The 25,144-nt window shown below is 33.4% G+C and overlaps 1 protein-coding gene across 13 annotated transcripts in view; it reads right to left on the bottom strand.

Annotated features, from left to right (window-relative positions):
• The window catches only part of KDM4C (lysine demethylase 4C), a 433,156-nt gene that overhangs the window by 111,772 nt on the left and 296,240 nt on the right, over positions 1-25,144 (bottom strand). The window lies entirely within an intron of this gene.

Below are 25,144 nucleotides of genomic sequence, written 5' to 3'. Positions count from 1 at the left end.
TTACAGTTTTTAGAATTAAATATGGGTCAACTATCACTAGACACATCAACAAGTGACACTTATTAAAATAAATCACACAAAATAGCCTGCACATTTTAACATGTTGTGACACTACTACTGCTTTCATAAATAAAGAATGAGAATTAAACTTCCATAGCAAAATATCTTATAGTCTAGATTACAAATTCTGACAGAGTAAATTCATCATTGTAAAAATCAAAGCTCAGCCTGCTCTAGGCAAGAAGCTCATTATGTTATTAAAATTATACTAGAGCAGGGTTTCACTATTCTTTTTATTAAAAAAAACAATCACCATACGGTAAAAGAATCCTTGGTTATTATTATTTTTTAATTCAAAGCTAAAGCCAAAAGTTAATTAATTAAAAAAGGAAAAGGGAAAAAAGTGCCACAGAATCTCTGACCCTCAGAGGACAACTGGCCGAATCCATTCATGATTGAGTATAGTCTCTACAACACTGGGGTTAAATTCAAAGAGAAATGGAGCCACTAAATCATATACACAGATTCCTGCTGACTCCATGATTCCATACTAACTTCGAAAAACACTTATTTTATGTTTCTCAATATTTTCATTAATTTTGATAAATATTTCTCAATTATATTATAATCTGGTTCTGGCCACACATAGGAGTATTGAAGGCTATGTGTATGACATCTCTGTTCTATAACATACCTGAAATAGAGAAGTCAAATAATTCACTTTATGGTGCTTTAAAGTTTAGAAAGCACTTTCCTCATAATTAGCCTTTGAATACAATAATGTAATATCTTCATTTAACAGAGAAGGAAATTGTGACTCAGAGAAGCAATAGTGAGTAACTTGCTCACTTTCTTTTTTTTTTTTTTTTTTTTTTTTGCTCACTTTCAAAAAACAAATAAATGTAAGAGCTGGAATTTGGAGTCAAGTCTCCAGATTCAGTTTAAGATACCCATAAGTTTTAATTTTGTTTCTATTTGTGTGGATAGCAGTAAATCAGTAGAGAAAGAATTTTTACTTATAGATCCTCAGCTTATTACAAACAGAACTATAAATTTTGTGTGAATTCACAGAATATATTATGTGTAAAATAAATAAAAACAAACGATCAATTGGAATCCTCACTTTGAAGAGATTACTTCTTTCAAAAATTCTATTATCACAAATAAAATCTGCTGTTATGATGGAAATATGATTTGAAGAGAATGGAAACTCTACTTTCAGGACAACATAGATAAAAGGGATGAGAAGACTAAACAATATTTTTTTATTAGAACACATCTGGGTAAGATAGGTTCAATATAATCATTTAATAGAGCAACTATTACTGATACCATCAATAAGTTTTATAAAATGAAAAGTAGCCACTTTTGTATAATATAATATCCATTAGATTGAAATGACAAAGAATTACATGTAACTGGGGAAAATAAAAAAAAAAATTTTTTTAAAAAGGAAAAAGAAATGAACAAGAAACTGCAGTAACTATTATACAAAAATGAAGAACTATTTGATTCTATGTACCCCAAAAGAAAAATCTTTATTCTGAAGACTGACAATAAATTTTGCCAGGAAATGAGTAGTAAGAAAATTTTTAAAGGATGACTATACATCTGCTAAAACATTTTCTCTCTGACCACCATATGTACATGTGTATTTTCATGTCTAATGTTTCTGTCTCTCTTGCTGGTTCTTCATCATTTGTACTAACTATGGAAGTGTAACCTACTAAATTATGTTTTTGTATAATGTAGAATATTAAAGAGTCTTAGACTTTAAAAACTCAGGATGATTGAGTTTGAATGCAAGCACGAGTTGTTATTAGCAATATTTAGTAAAACATTTCCCATGAGTTTCAGTTTTCTCAACAAAAGAGGGCTAATAATTCTCTGATACTTACCTCAACAGGGCTATTATGAGAAGATTCATGTCTATACTAATAAATACTTATTGGATTGAGCTAATTAAGGCATTAGGGAAATATGAGCTACTGGAATTCTTTATTTTACTGGGAGCAAACATATGCTATGGGAAGTTGAGGTACAACATAACAAGATTCTCAAAATCTGTATCTTGGAAAAATATTTTCAGATATACATACATGTATATATATATATATATATATGTATTTCAGATACACATATTTATTCAAAGTACTACAAATGTATCAGGTATTGACTGGTTGCTTAAAATGCAAAGTTAGCAGAAGGATAACTGCCTGATGCAGAAGATTGTGGAAATGCTTCATTAGACTTGGACCCTAAATCTTTAATTTGGTTTCATGAAGTCTTTGAAAATGACAGTGATGGTCATATTAGTTGGTTTTACATTCGATTATCTGTCAAAATGTTGAGAAGAGAAAAAATGATCCTTGCTGCCACAACAGATGTTCAGAATCAGCTGGTAGAGAAAGCAAATGACTCATCCTTGTCTAATTCATTTTATGAAGGGTACAATGTCATGTGAAGAAATCAGATACTTAAATGTGAAACAATACTCATGATCAAAATCATTTCTTAGATGTGTTTATACATTAAATAGACCCTCTTCAATCACATACCGCTCAATTATTTATCAGTCACTAAATTACCTATAAATTTTAGATTATAACTTATTGTAGAAGGTATAAGTTGCTGATTAGTTATTGATCTGCATCAGTTAAGGGAGTTTCCATGAGAGTTCCCATTCTGAATCACAGGCCTCAGATGCCTCCTCCCAAAATCACTTGGAAAAATTAACTAATTCTTTTTCACTTTTGTAATAAGAATTATAAAACAACAACAAAAACTTTCATATTCCATAGAACTCAATAATATTCGTTTATAGCGAGCTCCCATTCTGAATCACAGGCCTCAGATGCCTCCTCCCAAAAAGTAAATCACTTGGAAAAATTAACTAATTCTTTTTCACTTTTGCAATAAGAATTATAAAACAACAACAAAAACTTTCATATTCCATAGAACTCAATAATATTCGTTTATAGCATACATGTGTATGATGCCTTTGACAGTCTGGTGAAATCTATAGATCACTTCTGAAAATGTTTTTAATTGCACAAAATAAAGTATATAAGATTACAGAGAGAACCAATTATATTGGAGTATCAGATATCCTGAAAGATTTCATTCAGTTTTAAGCTATAATCACTTAAAAAGTTTTGGGGCATCCTCTAAAGTTATGAAATTAACTTGGTCATTAGGCAGTGTTCATGTGTTTTTGTTGTTTTGTTACTGTTCTTTTTATTCAAATTGTTCTAGTTGTATGCATTGTCTTCCTAGTTCTGCCTATGTCTAAAACTCCCTTGCTAGTGGTACTTGTGCTAATCAGGGGAGCATAACTTCTACTAACTGCGAGGGTGTTTCAAATGGCGCGCTCAGACATCCTTCTCTTTTCCTCTGAACAACCTTGTTGATGAGCTCAGCAGCTCCCAAGGTTTCAGTGTGTAATACATGTGTGTATGGTGTGTGCACATAGTCAGTGCAGAACATATGTATGTGGTATGTGTGCAATATGTATTGCTTTAAGTGTGTATGTGATATGTATGCGATACCTGTGTGCATGTGTGTGAAGTACACGTGTGTATGTTGTAGTGTGTGTGTGCTCACATACATGCAGCCCCCCTCTCTTTTTGTTAAGCTGCAGCCCCCTACCCCCCAGCCTTTGGGACCTCTCCAGCTATCTGCTCCCTCAGCACCTCCAATTCTGCCCAGACATAATAACAGCACCAAGTGTCTCCCCCTCAGAAACTCCCTTCTTCCTGGAACAGGAACATCAGACCTCCTGGTTGGCCGCCTTGCTCCCCTTTGTCCCAGGAGCCCGCTTTGTGGCCTTTCTTCCTTCCAGAATCCCTCCTCCCTAACTACCTGAGGCCCTTCACTTTCTCCATGGGTCCGTCCCCCATCCCTCTCAATCAGAACCAGAAAGAAAGGCTCCTCTCCCTTTCAGACCACCTCCATGGTCTCATGCTGTTTCCCTGTTCCTTGCCCATGAGGCTCCATCTCAAGCCTTTTGACCCCCCAGCCTCCATCCCTGGAACACTCTCTGTCACCTGTTTGTTTCTCTGTCTCCTGAGTTTCCTCCAAGTCTCAGCTCAAACCCCATAATTCCTCAGCTTCTTCTCTAAGCAGCTTGAGTCCTTCTCACCTTCTTCTTTTAAGACACTTTCCATATATCTAGCACATTATCTAATTCTTTCCATATCTCTCCCATTAGATTATGAGTCTTTTGGGACAAGGACTCAATTTTAATTTTTTGGGGAGGAGATGGCAGTGGGGAATGGGGTAGGGAGTGAGACAGTAGGTAGCTAGTTTGGTCTTACTTCAAATACAACTTCAGATACTTACTAGCTGTGTGACCCTGAGCAAATCAATAAACTTCTGTTTGCCTCAGTTGTTTCCATTTTAAATGGAAATAATAATAGCACCTACTTCATAGGACTGTTGAAATAATATTTGTAAAAAGTGCTTAGAACAGTACGTGGTACACAGTAGATCCTTTAGAAATACTTGTTACCTTTTTCCCTTTCCCTAATATCTGGCACATTATAAGCACTTACCAAATGTTTTTTAATGCAGACTGCCTACAAATATTTTAGTTTGTATGTAGCCTTTCCGTCTTTGTCTTCCCTGCCTATATATGCCTAGCAATCGAATAAAAAAGCTATCAACAAGATATAAATATTTTATTCATTTTTCTAGAATAATTCTAAATTTTTTTTCAGAATGACCAGATTAATACAGTGTATTCGTGTACCAATCTTTCCATAGTCCCATTCTAATATATATTTCCATTATTTATGTCTTCTTTGCAAATTTATTGTACCTTAATGCTGTTTTAAATTGCATTTCTCTTATTATTCATGATTGGCAACAATGTTTTTTGGGTTTGTTGAAAGAGATGATTGTTATGTATATCATGTATAATGAATGATGTCAGAAAACTTTTGTTCATTCATACCTTAAGAATTTGGTATTTACAATAATTTATATTTGTGGAGAAAAAAGTTAGGATTAACTTCTTCTTCTAACCTTAATTTAGGAGGCAGCTAGGTGGCAGCTAGGTGGCGCAGTAGATTAGAGCACCAGCCCTGAAGTCAGGAGGACCAGAGTTCAAATCTGATCTCAGACACTTAACAGTTCCTAGCTGTGTGACTCTGGGCAAGTCACTTAACCCCAGCCTCAAAAAAAAAGAACTTTAGGTTCTTACCAATGGGAAAAAGAAAAAAAATCCAAAAGCAATAAGCATTTAAAGAAAGATTCACAGTACTAAGAATCCCTTATGAATGGATCTTCAATTTTTGGATCAAGCAATTGATTCCTGATGGTTAACATAATAATAGTAAATAATAGCTAGCACTGATATAATATTTTAAGATTTGCAAAGTGCTTTACAAATATTTTCATTCTCATGTCTCAACACTAGAAAGCAGGGGCTACTATTATTCCCCATGTCACAATTGAGGAAACTGAGACTGACAGAGGTTAAGCCATTTGTCAGAGTGACTACAGCTAATAATGATATGAACCTAATAAAGATATGGCAACATATGAATACAGAATTACATGACTCCAGGTCTAACACTTAATCCACTTCCCCAACTAGCTAAAACATTCAAAGGTTGACAGAGTGCTTTACAGACCTTATCTTATTTAAACTTCACAACAATTTATGAGGCAGGTACTGCAAATATCATTCCCATTTCACAGATGGTAAAACTGAGATTGACTGAAGTTTGTAACTTGCTTATGATCACAAGACATCAGAATCCCAGTGGCTCTCAACAACAATTCCAATATTCATGATATATATACCTTGAAGGGTTGAAGATTTTGGTGTAATGGAAAGGGCTGCCTTCCCTCATGTATATGCCAATGCATATCTAACATACCCTTAGGAAGCTGTCTGAAGTTCAGAATGCTAAAGCGATTTATTCAAGGTAACAAGCTAGTCACTCAGTGTCAGAATAGTGTGAACCCATCTAGTCTTGACTTTAAGTTCAGAGTTCATTCTACTAGATAATGTCATCCTATGCTATTGAACATTTTTTTAAAAAACTCTGAAGTTCTAGTGTATTTTTTGTTATAAATAGTATTTTTTCTAATTACATGTAAAAATAGTTTTCAACTTTCATTATTATAAGATTTTGAGATTCAAATTTTTTCTCCTTCCTTTCCACCTCCTGCCTTAAGACAGGCAAGAAATCTGACAGTTTATATATGTGCAATAATGGAAATACATAACTTCCATATTAGTCATATAGAGTGAAAGAAAAAACAGAGGGAAAGGGGAAAAGCCACACCAAAAAAGGTAAAGAAAAAAGATGAAAACAGGATGGTACAATCTGCATTCTGACCCTATGGTGTTTTCTCTTGATGTGGATAGCACTTTCCATCATGAGTCTTTTGGAACTGTCTTCGATTAATGTAGTGCTGAGGAGAGCTAAGGCTATCATAATTGATCATCACACAATGCTGTTCCTGTGTACAATGTTCTCCTGGTTCTGCTTACTGCACTCAGCTTCAGTTTTCATGTAAGTCTTTTCCAGGTTTTCTTCTGAAATCCATCGGCTTATGATTTCTTTACAGCACAATACATTCACATACCTCAGCAAGAAACTGGAAATTGACTGGATGCTCCTCATTTGGGAGACGGCTGAATAAGTTATGATGAATGAATGTGAAGGCAAGAAATGAATGAGCAAGCTAATTTCAAAAAAAAAAAAAAAAAAAAAAAAAAAAAAAAGCCTGGAGAGACTTATATGAACTGATTCTAATTGAAGCGAGCAGAAACCAGGAGATCATTATATACAACAACAAGATTATGTGATGATCAATTCTGATGGACCTGGCTCCTTTCAACAATGAGGTGATTCAAGGCAACTTGTGATGGAAAGTGACATCCATATCTAGAGAGAGAACTATGAAAATTGACTATGGATCAAAGCATAGTGTTTTCAGCTTTTTGTTGTTGTTTGTTTGCTTATTCTTTTCCTTCTTCAAGTTTTTTGCCTTTTGATATGATATTTTTTGCCCAGTATAACAAATATGGAAATATGTTTAGAAGAATTACATATGTTTAACATATATGATTGCTTTCTGCCGTGGGGAGAGGGGAGAGAGGATGAGGGAGGGATAAAAATTTGGAACACATACTTTTACAAAGGTGAATGCTGAAAACTATCCTCGTATGTATTTGGAAAAATAAAATACTATTAAAAATTAAAAAAAAAAAACATTCAAATACCACAACTAGTTCAGCCATTCCCTAAATGATGGGTATCATTTTTTGCCACCATGAAAACAGCTGTGATAAATAGTTTTCATATATGTAGATTCTTTTCCTTTTTCTATAATCTATAATCTCAATGGAATATAGACCTAGCAACACCACTAAAGTGGTATTGCTAGATGATTGAAAGGTATATACAAAGTTCCAACTTGCTCACCAGAATGAATACACCAGTTCACAAAACAACTTCACCAACAATGCATTAGTAACCCATTTTCCCACACCTCCAATATTTATCATTTTCCTTTTCTGTCCTGTTAGCCAATCTGATAGATGTAAGACAGTAGTTTTAATTTGCATTTCTCCAATCAATGGTGATTTAGAACATTTTTTTCAAATAGCTTTAATTTCTTCATCTGAAAACTGCCTGTTCATATTCTTTTACCATTTATCAATTGGGTAATGATTTGTTTATGTAAATTTGACTCATTTCTTGGTGAATTTGAGAAATGAGACCCTTGCTGTAAAAATATTTTCTAGTCTTTCTCCTTTCCTTTGAATCTTAGTTACATTCTTCTCTTTCTCTTATTTGGTCATAAATTATTTCTCTCTCCATAGCGCTGATGGGTAAGCTGCTACCTACTCCTCTAATTTTCTTTTGGTATCATTCTATGTCTAAAGCATGTGTTTATTTTGACATTATCTTGGTAAACCATGTGAGATGTTGGTCTGTGGTGAACATTTATTTTTGACATATTATTTTTATAACATTGTCCTATTCTGAAGACAGGAATAGAAATTTTGGCAAAAGTTGCAATTTAAAAAAGCAGGGTGAAGGTGGGAAACAAAAGCAATAATATTATTATTGAAAAATAAAGAAATTATTTCCCCCCAAAATTGGCTGTTATTTAAAAAAATACACTAAAAATCATAGAATTATAACACTGTATGCTGAAAGACTTGGAAATTACTTAATTCTAAACCTTCCATTTTACTGATAAAAAGATTGAAGCTTAGAAAGATGAAGAACTTGCCTAACTCACATTACTAGTAATAGTAGAGACAGATCAAGCACAGAATTCAAGTCCCTTATTCTAGTCCAGCACTCTTCCGCATCTACCACATTTTATCAACATTGCCTCTTTCCCTACTCTCATAAATAATTGTTCACATTCATTTCTTCAGTGTGTAGGAGGCAAAACTAAAAATGGAAGGAAACAGAAGACAGAAGGTATTCCAACAAGCCCAGAACCTAATGGTATTTCAGGCTTTACGCTCTCTATCTCACTTTTAAACTCTTTTTAAATTTTCAACTGAACCACTCAGTAAAGTTGTCACAATGAAAAAGGAAAAAAAAAAATGACTTGCTTACAATCATCTGAGCATTTCCAATGGTACATGAACGATATTAAACAATGGTCATCATTATCAATAAACCATTTTGTAAAGAGATCAGAACTGACAATCTAATAGTACTGTAAATAAAAGAAAGCCAGGAGCCTATAGCAGTGACAAAATAGTGAATATGAAAGGCAGGAAGGACAACAGAAAGAAGATTCTATTGCTGTGACAGCATATTGCTGTTTTTGCATGTCCCAAGAGATAATCTCAGTATAACTGAAGCTATATTTACCTTCAAGCAAAGGCTATTCAAAATTCAGCCAAATTATTTCTGGCCTTGGAAAGAAATCAAAAGAATCAATTCCATTTGATTTCATATAGCTAAATGCTCTAGGGTAGTAAGATATGTGAAGACAAAAAACAGATGGGCTTTGAAATATAGATCACCAAATTCAAACTATCATTAAAAACTGTTATTGGTAAAACCCATGTTAGTACCTGTATTTTAAAAATTGTGTTGTTATCCAAAGCTTCACGGGATCTTCTTAGAAAGGGTTTAAGCTATTAAAGTTGTATATTTAAAGTTAACCTATTTAAAGTAATTGAAAGTAAGAAAAGACCTTACCTTAAATTGAAAGTTTCTTAAGTTTATTTCATTAAGATTTATAGCACTTTTCTGATTTTGGGAGAGATTGGTGTCATATTCTATACTAGGGGTATACAAATATTTTAACCATGTATCTCTATCACTATTTTTAGCACATGTATTAATCTGTGTAATTTACCTACTTAAAAATTATATACTCTGTTAGTACATTCTAATAATTATATATTATAAATATACATTAATTAATATAATCATAACTAATTATATAATTAATAATATGAATATACTTGGTGATAATGTGCTAATTAATAAATAAGAATGCAATAAAAGTTGTTCAAGAGCCAACAGGAGTGAACCATTAGACTTTAATGACTATGGGAGTGGTATGATCATACCTACACTTTAGAAAAACTGTTGGCAGAGGACAGATAAAAGTGGAAAGAGGCTTGAGGCAGAAAAACCAGGTAGCAAGCTTATGGCAATAATCTAGTGAAAGCTGATAAAAGTTTCAACAAAACCATGTCACAAAAGTAGAGAAAATTTTGTAGATGTAGAATGGATAAGACTTGCCAATTAATAGATAAAAAGGATTAAGGAAAGTGATGATACAAGTGACAGAGCTGTGAAGCTAACTAAAAGGAAGGTAATATCCTTGAAAAAATAGAAATGACAGGAAGAGGTGAGAGTGTCCACAGCTGTTCATCATATGGGACCTTCTCTGTTCTATTCAATAGTAAAACAGAACTAGTAAAAGAGATGGAATTTGAACCCAGGTCTTTCTGATTCTGGCATGCCAAGAAAGAAGTCTGACCCCACAATGGGGCTGAGCAATATTCACCGTGGGAAGATGAAAGGGAATTTTAGCTATCATTACTCTTTCCTTCCCCCAATCACCCCCAAAGAGGAAAAATTTCATCAGGAGGCCCAGCATATTTTCCAATATCCCCCAGCCTGTGTCCCAGTGACTCCGGCCTCCTTGCTTTTCCGAGGACAAGATGTTCAACTCTGAACTCCGGGTATTTTCACTGGCTGTCCCCTACTCTTCACATCTCTACCTTTTGGCTTCCTTGGCCTCCTCCAAGTTCCAAGTAAAAGTTCATCTTCTACAGGAAGCTTTTCTTGATTTCACTTACTTCTAAGTGCCTTTTCTCCATTGATTATTTCAGATTAATTTTGACACACTTTTAACTTTTTCATTTCAAAATAAAATAAAACAAATTTCAAATAATTCATTCATAAACTTACTTGTATATCATTATTTATATGTGCTCTCCTCCATTACTTAATGAATTCCCTGAAAGCATGGTCTTTTGTATCCTCATCAAATACACTGTCCTTGGCAAGGAGTAAGTGCATAGTAGACTATGAGCCTGGATACTTACTTGTCACCCACTACTATCCCCTAGGAGTTCTCTTTTTTTATCTCCTTATCCTGGTATTAATCAATATCTAACAAACTAATTTCCCCTTTCAGCCTCATTTTCTCTATCTTCTTTCATCCTCCTTCTCCTCTTCTACCCTATCATTATTTCCAATCTTCCACTCTACTCATACTTCCTTTGCAAAAACTCCTCTTTTTTTGTCCCCCATTCCAACCACTTACTAGCCCTGGCTCCCCAGTGCATACTGCTCCCTTAAACAACCCCCCAAACACACAATACTGTAACTTACTGCTGATTCTCTGACCATTCCTTCTTTCACACATTCCAATATGCTGATACTCCAAGAGGAACACTCCTTCCTGTCCACTGTCACACTACATTTACCTCAATTACTCTGTAACCTTTCTTACTCTGATGTTCATCCAATAAAATTTTCCACTCAAAACAAATCTTGTTTGTATATAGCATCACTCAGATCATTTCCACTCCTTTCTCAAAGATTTTAGTCCTTGGCAAAATATCTTTTTCTTTTCCCCAATTATAATAGGGAACTTGAACACCCCTACTAATGCTTCTCTAACCTCAATTCTTCATTCCTTAAATCCCATGATTTATTCCTTTATTCCATGTCAGGCATGAATAGAGATGGTCATACACAAACATTCTATTTCCCTAATTTAGAAACTCTGAAATTCTTTTATTTGGCTGTGACTTCCACCATTTCCTATGTCTAAATCTATCCATAATGTTCAGTACAACCACCAATCCCTCCACCCCAAGGTACTTTTTAAGTTCTGTTCACCCTCTCCTAACCTCACATTCATTTCCAATTTTTACCTAATAATAAAGCATTTCAAATCTGTCTCCTCCATGCTCTCCAATCTTGGGACTCTTTGTCCTTTCAGTCAGTCAGCTAGACAACAAGCATAGATTAAGTGCCTACCATGTGCCAGACACTGTACTAAGTGTGGGAATACATAAAGAATCAAAAGATAATCCCTGCCCTAAAAGAGTTCCAAACCTACTGGTGAATATAATAAGCCACCACATGTAGAAACGAGCAACCTATAGGATAAATTGAAAATAATTTAAAACGGAAAGGCAATAATCTAGGGGAGGGGGGGTGGAGGGAAGGAGGGGAAAAGGTGAAAGAAAGTTTTTGCAAGGGTCAATGTTGAAAAAATTACCCATGCAATATGTTTTGTATATAAAAAGCTATAATAAAAATTAAAAAATAAAAATAAACAAAAATTTTTAAAAAGGAACTGCAATAGAATTAAGATTTCACTGACCATGTCTTACCAAACATCAGCCCTGGATTCTATCCTCCATCATCATCCTCTGCTCCTACTCACCTACTGTTGAACAGAACTGAAAGAGGGCACACAACTATGCTAACTGGATATATTACATATTCATGTTTTATAAAGTCAGCTGATTTCTCACTGCAGTAAGGCAGTGTTTTTATTTCTCCTTAATTGATTCTCTCACTCACCACAGATGCTGTTCCAAACCTAGTTTTCCCCCTTCATTTCTCTAATGTCTGTATCTCTTATTAGATCAGTTGAGGATTATGTTTCTTACTTTACTAAGAAAACTGAAGTGCTCTTTTCTCTTTTTCTTTGTTTTGAAACCTCTTGATATCACCCTCTACAAGTGCTCTGGATCCTAATTCCCCTCTGTATTCTAATGTAGAATATAACCTCCTCCGTTCCTTCTCTTCTTCTAATCTTCAGCTTCTTTCTTCCTGAAGAGATGGAAGCCCACAGGTTCCTTTTTTACTACTTTCAAATATGTTCCACTCTCCTTCATCCTGACAAAAATCTTCACTTAGACCCAACTCCCCCTCAAGCCAGTTTTCTATGTCTCTTCTGTTTCTTGATAAAACTGTCACTTTCACAATCCCATTCTTCTCCTCAGTCATTCCTCAGCCTTCAGCAGAATGGCTTCCTACCTAACCTCATCCCTTAACCAAAGCTGTTCCGTCCTAAGTTACCAATGGGTTATTCCCTTTTCTAATCTTACCCATTTATGTCAAGTACATCACCATCCTTCTAGGCACTGTGACTTGTAACAATCATACTCTTCTTCCTCTCTGAGCCAACATAGCTAGTTAATTGGCAAAATGTCTCTGCATTTTCTATGGCATCCAGTATTTTATTGTCAGTCACATGCTTCAGGCCCTTATTGCCACTTGTGCAGACTATTGCAATAGCTTCCTAACTGTTCTCCCCTCCTCCCTTCTCTCCTCATTCAGCCCATATGTTTTTACATTACTGCTAAAATGATTTTCCTTAACTGAAAAGCTGACCATATCACTCAAGTATTCAAACAGGGGTTAGTTATCTCTCACTTTTAGCATAAAATATAGATTATTCTTATAAGGCCCTTAAAATCTGGCTCCCACCTAGCTTCCCTAGTGATTGGACATTATTGCTCCCTTGCCTGAATTCATCAACACCATAACTTCCACCATTCTCCACCTAGACTACTCTAAATCTAGTCTCTGTGCCTTTTACTGGCTATACCTCATACCCGGAATACCCTTATAAGTCCCCTGACCTCTACTACCTGAATCCTTATCTTTTTTTTTTTTTTTTAAAGAGGCAGCTCAAGAGGCACTTTTTATATGAAGCCTTTCCTGATATCATGGGTTCCCTCATCCATAAACTATTTTGCATTTGTTTTCTTTACATATATTCTACATGCATATATAGTTATCTTTTCCATTAGAAAAGTAGATGTCTTGTAAGACTTGCTTTATTCATTATATATTTGCATCCCAAGAACCTGGCACATAGTAGTTAAAAATTTCTTACTTTATTCTCTGATTGCCTCCACATACAGCAAGCATTCAATATGTTCTCTAAATGCCATGATTACTCTCTGGCTATCTATGTAAATGAAAATATTTTTTATTTGTTATTATTATCATTCACTCATATTTTATTTATTTGTCAATAATAGTCAGGTATGGGACTCTCAGAAATCACTGTCCTACATATTTCAAGTGAAGACATCTTTCACAGGGATACCTAACAACAGCTATGAAATAATCTGAGATAGGAGGGTACTCAGACTCCAATTACATTACTATTTTCTACTGAATCTAGAGAGTAAATGGATGTAAGGATAATCATTTTTGTTTTTCTTGCATCTAAGTCTCCTACCAAAAAAATATTTTAAAATGATTCATGAGAAAAAGAGAGTTCAAAGTTAAAATCTTAAAGTTTAAAAATCAATTTCCTTTGGGCAAGCAGGTTTTTCTGATATATAAGAAAAAAACCTATAGTAAAGATAACATTTTATACATTTGCACAATTTCTTCTATAGAAATCTACAGTCTTCAGAAAGTATTATTTGTAGTCATGCCTATCTGACATTTCCCATTTTACTCAAAAGATTTTATGGTTTGGTATTACAGCAATATACAAATTTGACAGCTTGCAATAGGATCCCGTCACTATAGCAAATCATTCTGACAGTAAGTACTATACAGCTGGTAATGTGCTTTTAAAAAAATACAATTCTTATTAAAAATCTTACAAAGATAAGAATATATGTGTGTTTAGAATTTGGACAACATAATCTTAATGAGTTACTAAACTTTTAGTCTTAAAAATTATGACAGTAAGGAATTATTTTATCATCTGCACTCTTTTCATGTTCTTCCTGTTTTATTATTTGGAAAAAATGAATTATTGATATTTCCTCAATAATGTTAACCCCATAAAGATTGTGATTGTCTCTGCTTATTATTCTTAGCATTTATCTATAGCTTTGCCCCTCTCCTAAAAAAAAGAAAGGGGGAAAAAAAAAGAAAAGTAGAAATGTGGATAAATCAGTACAAGGTAATGGAGACAATAATGACATTTCTTGATTGCCTGAATAACATTTTTATATGGGTTGAAAGGTAATCAATATGTCTGCATTACCAGAAATGCATTAACAGTGTGTTTTCAAATACAGAGCTTCATTCCTTTGGGAAAGAAAGCTTGAGTTATCTCCTAAAATAGCTGTAAAATTATTTAAATGAATTTGGTAGTAATATTAAGATTCAAAAGGTAAACCCTATTGTTATGTAATTTTACTTTTATCAAATCTAACATGTTAGCAAGTGAACAAGTGCTTTCTTTGTAGAAGTAGAAAGCTCACTTTTTTTTTCCTTCCTTTGATTCAATTCTTCTCTTGGAATACCACCATGAAACCACTCTATTTTCAGAATTGATGTACCTTTCAAAACTATAATCTTTGGCTTTCAAGCTCACTATTATTTGCCTTCAGGTACAAATTCTAAACAGAATAGTATAGTTTCAGCCAGATACAGAATGACTTGTAGATCAGTCATCATAGTGGTGTAAATTCCTTTTCGAAATAATGTTTCTCACCAGAGTACATTTATGCTTATAATCTGTTGACTTGTCAAATGTAAATTTGAGGTCATCAAATGCCTAGGGGCAACTCCAGCTATTACAAAATTAATTCCTATTTCAATTCTGCAACAGAAATAAGATTTTGAATGTAAATATAATAGGAAATATTACAGCTAAAGAAACAAATGGTACATTATGGGCAAGTTTCCTATACCTGCCTGAGTGTAATAGTACTTTTAGGCACTAGGAGCAACAAAGTTGTTAATGAATTAACATGATATTTTAAAAACTAGTAAAAAAATACTATTTTTAAAAGTATGTTCAATTAATAGGAAGAAGAGTGCTCAATATAATATATGTATTTATAGAATTCAAGGGTATTTTGTAGAAAATATTATATGATTTTTATTTAGGTCTTTCTTACTTTATTCTGAACAAGCTGGCTACAGTTTGATTTAATATTTACCAATTTACCAAGGGTATAAAGAGAAAACAAACAAAAACAACAACAACAACAAAAAAAAAAATTAGCTACTTGTGGAGAAGGGTCTGGAAATATTACAAAATAGTTCAATAAATAGTACATGCACCTAGGTAAGCCTATTTGGTACTCCTTTTGATCAGGCATTATTCTATAGGTAAATTTAAACTTCTTTTTGACTCTTGTGATTTTTTTATTCATATCATTTTTATCTTTCTCTACTATAGTATTCCCAAGATATCCTTTCCTCTTTTGTCAACCTCCTGTCCCATATATCATCTCTCTCAGCATCCTCTTCTCAATTTTAAGTGCATTTTTTTCTCATAAAAAAAAGAACTTAGATATTTATTCTAATGAAATTTATGCATATTTTCTTACTTTTCTATTCTTTTACCTAAGATTCATTTTTATCACAGCTAAGGTCATGCTAAAAAGAGATCAGATATTATATATCAAAGAAAAATTCAATTACTCCAAATCAAAATTATTTTCTAAAATTTCTTTTGTTAACTATATTTTACTCCTTACTTTGACTACCATGAATTATTATATTTACTTACCACTCATTACTGTTATTACCTTCAATCTCTAAGACCTCTACTCCCCTTCCTCAGTGCTGTGGCCAGAACACTGAGCTTAGAGTCAGAAAGACCAAAGTTCAAACTCAGACACTTAATAGCTGTGTGACCCTGAGAAAATCAGCTCTGAATACATAAAACTGAAGAAGAAAATGATAAACAACTCCAAAATTCTTGCCAAAAAAACCCCAAAGGATTGTTGATCTATGGAGTCATGAAGAATCATGTCTATCAATGACGGAACAATAATAATGTATATATGCCTATTCTTGTTTCTCTATATCCTTATTTATTCTAAGCCCCTGTTTTCCTACCATCTCCATAATCTGCCTAATTGATTGAGAGTTAGTTGGTTAGGAATATTTTCATTTAAAGATAAGATGCCTTAATCACTAGTGAAAGAATTTCAGACATTATGATGCATGGTGATGATGAAGGTAACACCTTCAAATTACCTCCTAAAAAAAGACTAACTCTACTGACCTCTAAGGGCAATTCTGCCTCATCTTCATATAATTTGGAGAGCACAGGTTAGAAGTCATTCAGAGGGTAGGGAAACTTCTTTCTTTCTTTCCTCATTTCCTATTTCTATACACAGAGTATCATCCTTACCTGTGGATGCTCTTAAAAATATTTTTTCTTTTTTTTTTTTTTTAGATTGTTGAACCCTCCCAAAAATCACATGGGGTTCACTAGCTACATTTCCTTCTTAAAAATCATGCCTTAAACCCAAACCACTCTGTCTCTCATTGACTGGCCAACAGTAGGTTCCATGCCAAGCCTCAGGTGGTCATTATTTGGGTCCTGTGTGACTCGGAATGACGGTAAATAACAGTTATTTCTGTTTAGGCCAGAAAGCCTTAGAGTGTTCCCCTCTCATATTTATTTAATAGATTTTTTTTTTAAAATAAGTGATAAAGGCCATTCTTTGCCTCTATTTCTACCTTGCTACCTAAGTTGAATGGACACTGCTTCAGTCAAATTGAGAGCTATTAAAGGCCAACCTCTCCCACTGCATCCAGGACCATTTCCCAAACTCCTGATCTATGTCAGGCCACTAGATACAAATGGCTCTAACAGGGAAAGTGAGGCAGGTGACCTTGAATAGCCTTCCCTCAGTTATAATCAAATTACTTGCATGTGATGGCATCATCTTCTTACTGTCCAAGAACAAAGGGCAAACAGCAGTCGCTTACAGAAGAAAGAATTCCCTGTAGCTGTCTGGCATGGAATCTTCTACACAAGACACTAGCTTATGTATTAGTCATAATGATGTTCAAACTAGAAGAAAACTGATCCTTTATTTCTTCTTGGCATTTATACATCTAGTTTTACCATGTTCAAATTTAAACCATTTTCTTTCCCCACCAAGATCACTATGCTTAGTGTTTTAAATCTGTTTACATAGTAATTTCTAGCATTTTAAAGTTATGGATAGCAATTACTTTGCTTGCCACTAAGATACAGTATGTCTGTGCTCCAGCAACTCTGCACAATGGATGAATATTTTAAAAAACAAATAAAAGAAAGAATAACTTGATTGGATGGAAATTACTGTAGGTATTGATTCAGTCAGTTACTACATACACAAAAGAAGTAATCAAGAATATCCTTTTATTGTTATCTTTTATGTTTTAAATTCTAAACATTATACTCTTATCTTTAAAAAGTATTGGGGCATTGAAAAATAAAATGAATCACTGATTAAAATTTTTGAAATAATCAACAGCATAAATAAAACATCAGAATAAAACTGCTTTAAAAGCTTATCATATCCAGTTTCCCTATTACTATAGTTCATCTTATTCCTAAAAGAGCATGAAGTCCAGTCTTATTTTGTTTATTATTATGTCATGAGGCCTCTGGACATTAACAAGCTAATTAGGATAAAGATTAGTCACAAAAACTGTCATTTTGGAATCTAACTTCCTGAGGGTCCAGAGGCACTGGATCTATATTACTTTTGTCATCCTATAATAAATAAATAATTCATTTTTATTTGACTTTATAAATACAGGTAAGAAAAAGGTGCTAATGAAAACATACTTTTCATCACAATTACTACAAGTACTCTTAGGTAGTTTAACACAATAGGCTTATGAAAGCTATATGTTATATTCCTAAGCACCAACGGATGAAATACTAAAGCAATCAAATAGCTCAAGAAAATGTTTATTGCTGCTAATAATAACGAACTTTTACATTTATAACTTCAAACATAAGACAATGCTTTTATACTGCCCAATCACCCGAGGCAAAAAGTTAGGATGCTGCTTGTTTTTTATGTATATATTAGAAAACTAGCATATTTGTGAATTATCTAAGATGACAGTTTTCTTTTTAAATGACAAATTAAAATCGAAACATTAAAAAATCGAATCCAGTATTTTATATCAACAGAGCAGTTTTTGTCAACCTGCAACTTAAATTAGGAAATATCCTTAACAAAATTAGATATAGCTACTTTAGTTTGATGTAGACACACTTTGATGTAATCTGGATAAAGTAGAAAGGTTGAGGGTTCAATTCAGAGACTGGTATGGCAGTGCCACCTAGTGAACAAGATAGAAATACTCTAGGTCACAGTGATGCTCTGGTTTAGCTGAATGAATGATTTGCCCTTATCATGGAATCCACGCAACAACCTAGCTTTCAACATCCACTAGACATAAGCAAAATTACTGAAGATTTCAAAATCTGAGTTCTCATTCACCAATCTCCTTGCCCAATGGAAGACAAATCTGTGCATGGTAGTTTCCAAAAATTATTACTAGGTCTGATAATTCATATAAATGCTTCCTTGGATATTTACTTTAGACAACTAATTTCCTGTTTATAGTGCAATTTATGGTTTACTCATCACTATTACTTAAAAATGAAAATTGGATGGCTCACAAAGCCATTCTGCAACACAAAATAAATGAAGAATGACTATGCAATACTTGATACTTTGCAATATCCCCCTTGTAAAATACTGAGAGTAATTGTCAACAAACAAATTTCAAACTACAAACTTGTATAAGTATATATACTGCTTTATTCTGTACTCATTTAGTAGATATATTAAGGATTTCAGGTTAATTATGACATAATTCTCCCCTTTATCTCAAAATTTTTGTGAATAAGAATGTCAAATCACATCTAAATAGTACCTTTTGTCATAATTTAATGATTGAGAACATATATTTTAAAATTTTTTTCAGATTATGTTAGGTTCTTACTAAGTGCTAAGTCGGTACTTAACAATTCTCTAGTTCTGGACTTTACTAGGAGTTCAACCCATTTGAATTCCTGGGGAGGAGCTTGCATGCTTAGGAGGAGCAAGTTCATTGGTTGAAGTAATTTTTCCCAGAAGCCCTTGGGTTATCCCACGCCCATTCTCTGGGAGGATAAAAGAGGACGGCACTCCAGAGATAGAGAGTCTCTGTTCTAGGTCAGAGTTAGAGCAGCTCTCTGGAGGAGAGAGAGTCTCTGCTCTAGGCCAGACTTGAGGCGGCTCTCCTGAGGAAGAAGAAGTCTCTCCCTAGACCAGAGAGCTATCGGCAGTCTCTGGAGACAACAATACGTTACAAGATTATAAGTTATTTGTGGAGGTAGAAGAAGTCAAAGAAAGCAAAGCAAAAACAAAAATTAATAAAGATTACCTACCCACAATCACGTGCCCACTGAAAGCATCTCTTTTCTTGGCTAATTTCTTCAGCTAATAACATTTTCTAACCAAAACCAAATTAACAAAAGTTACAAATTATCTGCTTAAGAACTCATCATATAAGTAGCTTCAAGGATCCTAAAATATACTTAGAAGCCAAGACATACACATGTATGCTCACATATATATATATACATACATACAAACACGGGTGTATACATGATACACACACACACACACACACACAGACTGGTGTAAATGTGCAAAATGACAATAGAAACAATAACTATAAGATGTATAATGACTTTTAAATCTTTTCATGAGCAGTTTTGATTTCAAAGAAAACAAATACTATTTTAATAAGGATATACAAAAAAGTTATTTTTTGTTAGATCATTTAAACCAATATTTGGTTCAGAAAATATAGTCAGCATTGCCATGTGAAGATAGAGATTGCTGGGGATTATATTAGTCAGAAAAGATTTCATAAATGAAATAGTATCAGAACTAAGCATTGAAACATATAAAAGATTTTAAGACCGTAGTTTTAAAGCCTGCAGGAACATCATAAATCATCTTGTCCACCGACCTCATTTTATAAATGTGAAAATTTAAGTCTAGAGAAACTAACTGACCTAAAGTCCTATAAGTAGTAAATGGGTGAGTGTTAATTCTAATCTGAGCTTTTCTGACTATCTGCTCATCTAAGAAATAGGGAAAAGAGAATTTCATGTAAGTGTAGAAGCATAAACTTGGAGCTTACTCCAAAAAAGTGTGTTCAGGTAACAAAAGAGAAGAGCAATCTGGCTACAGAAAAGGGTTTGTTTGGGGAGTACTAAATGAAAAAGTTAGAAAAATAGAATTTTAGAATTAGAAATAATCTTGCACTTTACCTAATTAACTCTTTTATATTATTTGTCCAAAAAATGAGTACTGGTGATGTTAACTATTTTATGAAAGGCAAAAACAGGGCCAGAAAAAGAATGGTCATATAACAAATCTTAGACTTAATCCTATAGACATCTGACAGCAATTGATATAGGAACATTCAATAAATGAAGAAGTGCATTATAATCAAAATTACGTGATTTGCAGAACAACTAAGACTAAAGAAGCTCTTCCAATAAATGGTTCACATGCAAAGCAATTAAAAATCTTGAATAGAGTAGCAGCTAGGGAAAATAAAATAAAGGAATAGATATAAAAGAATACACCTTTAAAAATCAAAAACCAGAACTTTTTCAACAGTTCGATTTGCGGACCAAAACATAGGGAAGAAACAAAAATTGACATTTAGATTTAAACATTGTTGACTGGGAAGATAATGACCATTCAGGACAACAAAGTCTATTGGGAATTTAATGACAAAATAATGGCACAACAGTTATCCTGAAAGAATTTACATTCTATTAAGGGGATATGATATATAAACAGATAAGAATAAGATAGGGTATAATGTGGTAAGTGAAAAATCCAAACTTTTCTAGGGAAATTTGAGTAGAAAGAAGATTTTTAATTAACAAAAACAGTTTGAGGAAGAATGAGTTTGGCTTTTAAAAAATTTTCAGGGTATATCCCAAAACACAATTTTTAGTAATAAGTTCTGACTGGAGTCAGAAAAGGAGACCCTAGCTAAAGATACACTTTTTAATGTGTCTCCATAACTGATGCAATTAAAGCCTAAGGAACAGAAGAGGTTTCTGAGAAGGATATAAAATGGAACAACAAAAGCCCTCAAAAATCAGATTAAAATGTAAGTGGGAAATGTTTAAAAAAATAAAAATATAATGCAATCTAATGTTAACATGAGGTTTTTTTTAAAGTCAGTATATAGTCTGAAGAGATTTCTTTTTAAGTTTGATACTGTGAATACAGAGAAAAGAGAAATGAGTGCTGAATCTGGAAAAATGTGATGGCATAGAGGCAACAAAGGAGAGAGTTCCATGAAAAAAGTAGTAAAAGTATCTTATGATGAATTGAAAACAAAAAAAAAATTATTTTTCTGTCATTCATCAAAAATGTATTAAATGGAAGTACAGATAGAGAAGTATGGGAGATACTGAACAAGATATAAATGTGAGAAAGAAAGAATTCTTAAGACTTATGGAGTTTATAATTTAGCAATGGAAAACTGCAATGTCAATAAGAAAGAAAGTTACATTTTATGATGTGATTTTTAAACATTAAAGAGCTTTGACAAGTTAACACAAGAAGGAAAGAGTCAGAGGACTTCACAGAAGAGTAAATATGTAAGAAGAGACTTTAGGTTTTTTTTCAGATTTTCTTATCTCTATGTATCAGCACTTGGCACAGTGATTTGCACATAGTAAGTGCTTGATAAAAGTAAGTTGCTTTGAGAGTTTTGAACTGTTTATCAAAGAATACTGTATAGTTAATTTCACTAGTAGATGGAGTTTAGATTGCAGGTGATTAAGGAAACAGTAATGAGATCAAGAAAAAATTAGTTACATGTAGAGGATTCATTCAAGAAGTTTGAAATTGAAGGAAAGGACAGGCACATGAAGAGACAGGAGGAATAACTTGTTTTATTTTTCCAAAGATAGTAGAGAAAGTTTTAAATGATAAACAAAACGCAGTTTTCTTCTTTCTCCTCTTCCATTTTATCCATAAAACGACTCAGGATGTGTTATACTCATAAAATCTTTTAAAATCTTACATGCTATTTTGGGTGGATAGATTCATTTTCTATCTCAACAGCATGGGCAATGGGGCAAAGAGATTTTAACTTTGAGAATGAGCCAAAGGATTTGTTACAAGGAATGCAAAAACAATGGTATTTTCAACAAGTTCCTAGGAGATTCTGTTCTTAAGAATCACAGACTAAGCTGAATGAAACCGGTACATCTTTACACTTTTAAATAGTTGTTATTTAAATCCTTAGGAGTTTCCTTTTTAGAATCACTCAGCCTATCTTCCTCCTCCTTTTTATACCATTAAGGACTAGAAAAAAAAATTAGTTTAGAGATCCTTAACTTCAAGGAAGTGTAGTATACTGGAGAAATAAAGACACAAACCCAGATATTTATAAAATTAAATAATTCATAATATATGCATTATAGATGTTCAAAACAAGGCATAAAGAAGGGTTTCACAAAACAGCTTCCATTGCAATTTTGCTTTAACAGGCAGGTCAGTCAATCAACAAGCATTTATTAAGTTTTTACTTAAGCTTACTTAGGCATATAGCTTACTATGTGCTAAACAACGGATATACAAATAATGGAAAAACCATTCTTATCCTCTAGGGCAAGGGAGTTAGGTGATGTTCTTGCTAAAGTGATCAGCCTGGAGTCAGGAGGATTCATCTTTCAGACAATTACTAGCTGTATGGTCCCAGTAACTCCTTTAATCCCCTTTGCCTCAGTTTTCACATCTGTAAAATGAGTTGGACAAAGAAATGGCAAACCAATCCAGTTTCTCTTCCAAGAAAATCCCAAATGGGTCATGAGTTGAATACAGCTGAAAGGAACAAAAAACCCTCAAAGGTCTCATATTCAATAGGTAAAAAAGATGAGCAGGAGACACAGTGAAAAGAGTATAAGCAAGAGTAAAATAAAAAGGCCAGAGAGTACCGGTATATTTCAAGAGAGAATAGCTGGAACACAGCTTGTCCTGCATCACCTGCCTAACCCGACAAAAGGGAAGGGGCAAGGGAGGACTCTGCCAGGTCTCCAGCTACCCACCCAGTGGAAGAAAGTCAGCCATTAGTAAACACAAGGCATTTTGAGCAGTTCTGATATTTTGGCTTTAATCTTGAAATGCATTATTTCAAGGTATGGCAATAAAATAAAGGGGCTTTCAGGGGAAAGGAGCAGAATTTTACATCTTGAGTGAACAACTATATTTGACTGATGTGGGGAAGAAAAAAGGCTCTATTACAAAATGGACAAGATCAAAGCTATGAGATAGAGGGCTACTCCAGGAAGGCTGCCTCACATTCCCACTAGAGAATAGGGATAGAGAACAGTACTATTCTTAAAGAGATAATGAGCAGGATGATTTGAGAAAGACCTGGGAAAACATATAAGAACTGATACAGAATGATGTGAGCAGAACCAAAAAAAGCATTGTCACACATCAACAATTTAGTACAATAAACAATTGTAAATAACTTAGCTATTCTCAATAATATGATGTTCCTAGACAACCGCAAAGGAGTCTAAATGATAAATGCCTTTCAACTCCAGAAAAAAGAACTGATGCATCTGAATATATAATGGTGGGCACTATTTTTCACTTTCTTTTTTTTCTTTTAGTTTTGAGGCTTCTTCCACAAAACGGCTAATATAAAAATGTTTTACATAATTATACATGTATAACCTATCCTAGACTGATCACAGTGCCAGGGAGAAAAAACTAGAATTTGGCAATTTCTAAACTTAGATGTTAAAGATAGGTTTTATATTTAATTGGAGAGAAATATTAAATATTATTTTTTTAAAAAACTGAAGAATTGGAAAATAGAAAATAAGTAGATGCCCATCAATTGGGGAATGGTTGAATAAGTTATGGTACATGAAAATAATGGAATATTATTGTTCTTAAAAAAATGATGAACAAGCTGGTTTTAATAAGGCTAATTATGGAAAGGGAAGAAGACAATTTCCACTTAGATGCAGGTTTCCTTTTTGTACTACTATAGATACTTTGATTAACTTTTATTAAAAATTTAGTGGCTACAAACATTCATGTAGAGAGTTTATTTTGCTTCTTGACATTCAGAACTCTTTGAATGGAGATTTCCCACTCTATCAGCATTTCCTAATTATTTTTATTTACTTCTTCAAGGATTTCAGTCTAGATTCTTAGATATTTTCTACCTACCATTCCTGTAGAAAAATTGTCATTCTTTGCTAGGATAGCACTTACTCTTGAAAAAGGGCATGAACATACATCAGACAGGTAATATTCTAGTCTTTAATGTCCATTTCATAATCTTAATTGCAACTGAAGACTTCAAGAAAGGAAAGGTCATGTTCTATTTAAACTTTGTATCTTCACTAATATTTAGCACAATGCTTTGTTTAGGTAAATAATGTTTGCCAAATTTGTACAGAGATCTTGCTAGTTATGAGATTTTGACTTCCTGTGGTCCCATGATTGTTGCCCAACAACAACACACCTAAAAGGACTAGAAAAGCTAAATCAACTGAAGAAGGAAATAATATGTATAATATAAATAATTTTAATAACAATCTAAATAATGATAACAACCAAGAAATTTTAAATATTCTTTACACTTTAAAGAGTTGAAGCTAAATATGACAAGGACTAAAGAAATTCAGAGTATTAAACACATTTCTAAGACAGGCTTCTGCATTTTAAAGTAAGGAGATTCACTATTAAAAAAATTCTTATGAAATAAAAAAGCATAATGGTCAAAAGTAATACTCTAGTGATTTACAATTTTATAACCTTGAAAGGTTTCCTCAATTTTAAGATAATCAGTGGCCTATCATTTCAACCAGACTTACATTTATGAAAGAG

Source organism: Sminthopsis crassicaudata, chromosome 1, assembly GCF_048593235.1.
Source record: "Sminthopsis crassicaudata isolate SCR6 chromosome 1, ASM4859323v1, whole genome shotgun sequence".
NCBI classification, from domain to species: domain Eukaryota; kingdom Metazoa; phylum Chordata; class Mammalia; order Dasyuromorphia; family Dasyuridae; genus Sminthopsis; species Sminthopsis crassicaudata.
The sequence above is the reverse complement of the archived record's forward strand: the minus strand, read 5'-3'. Positions and strand labels throughout refer to the sequence as shown.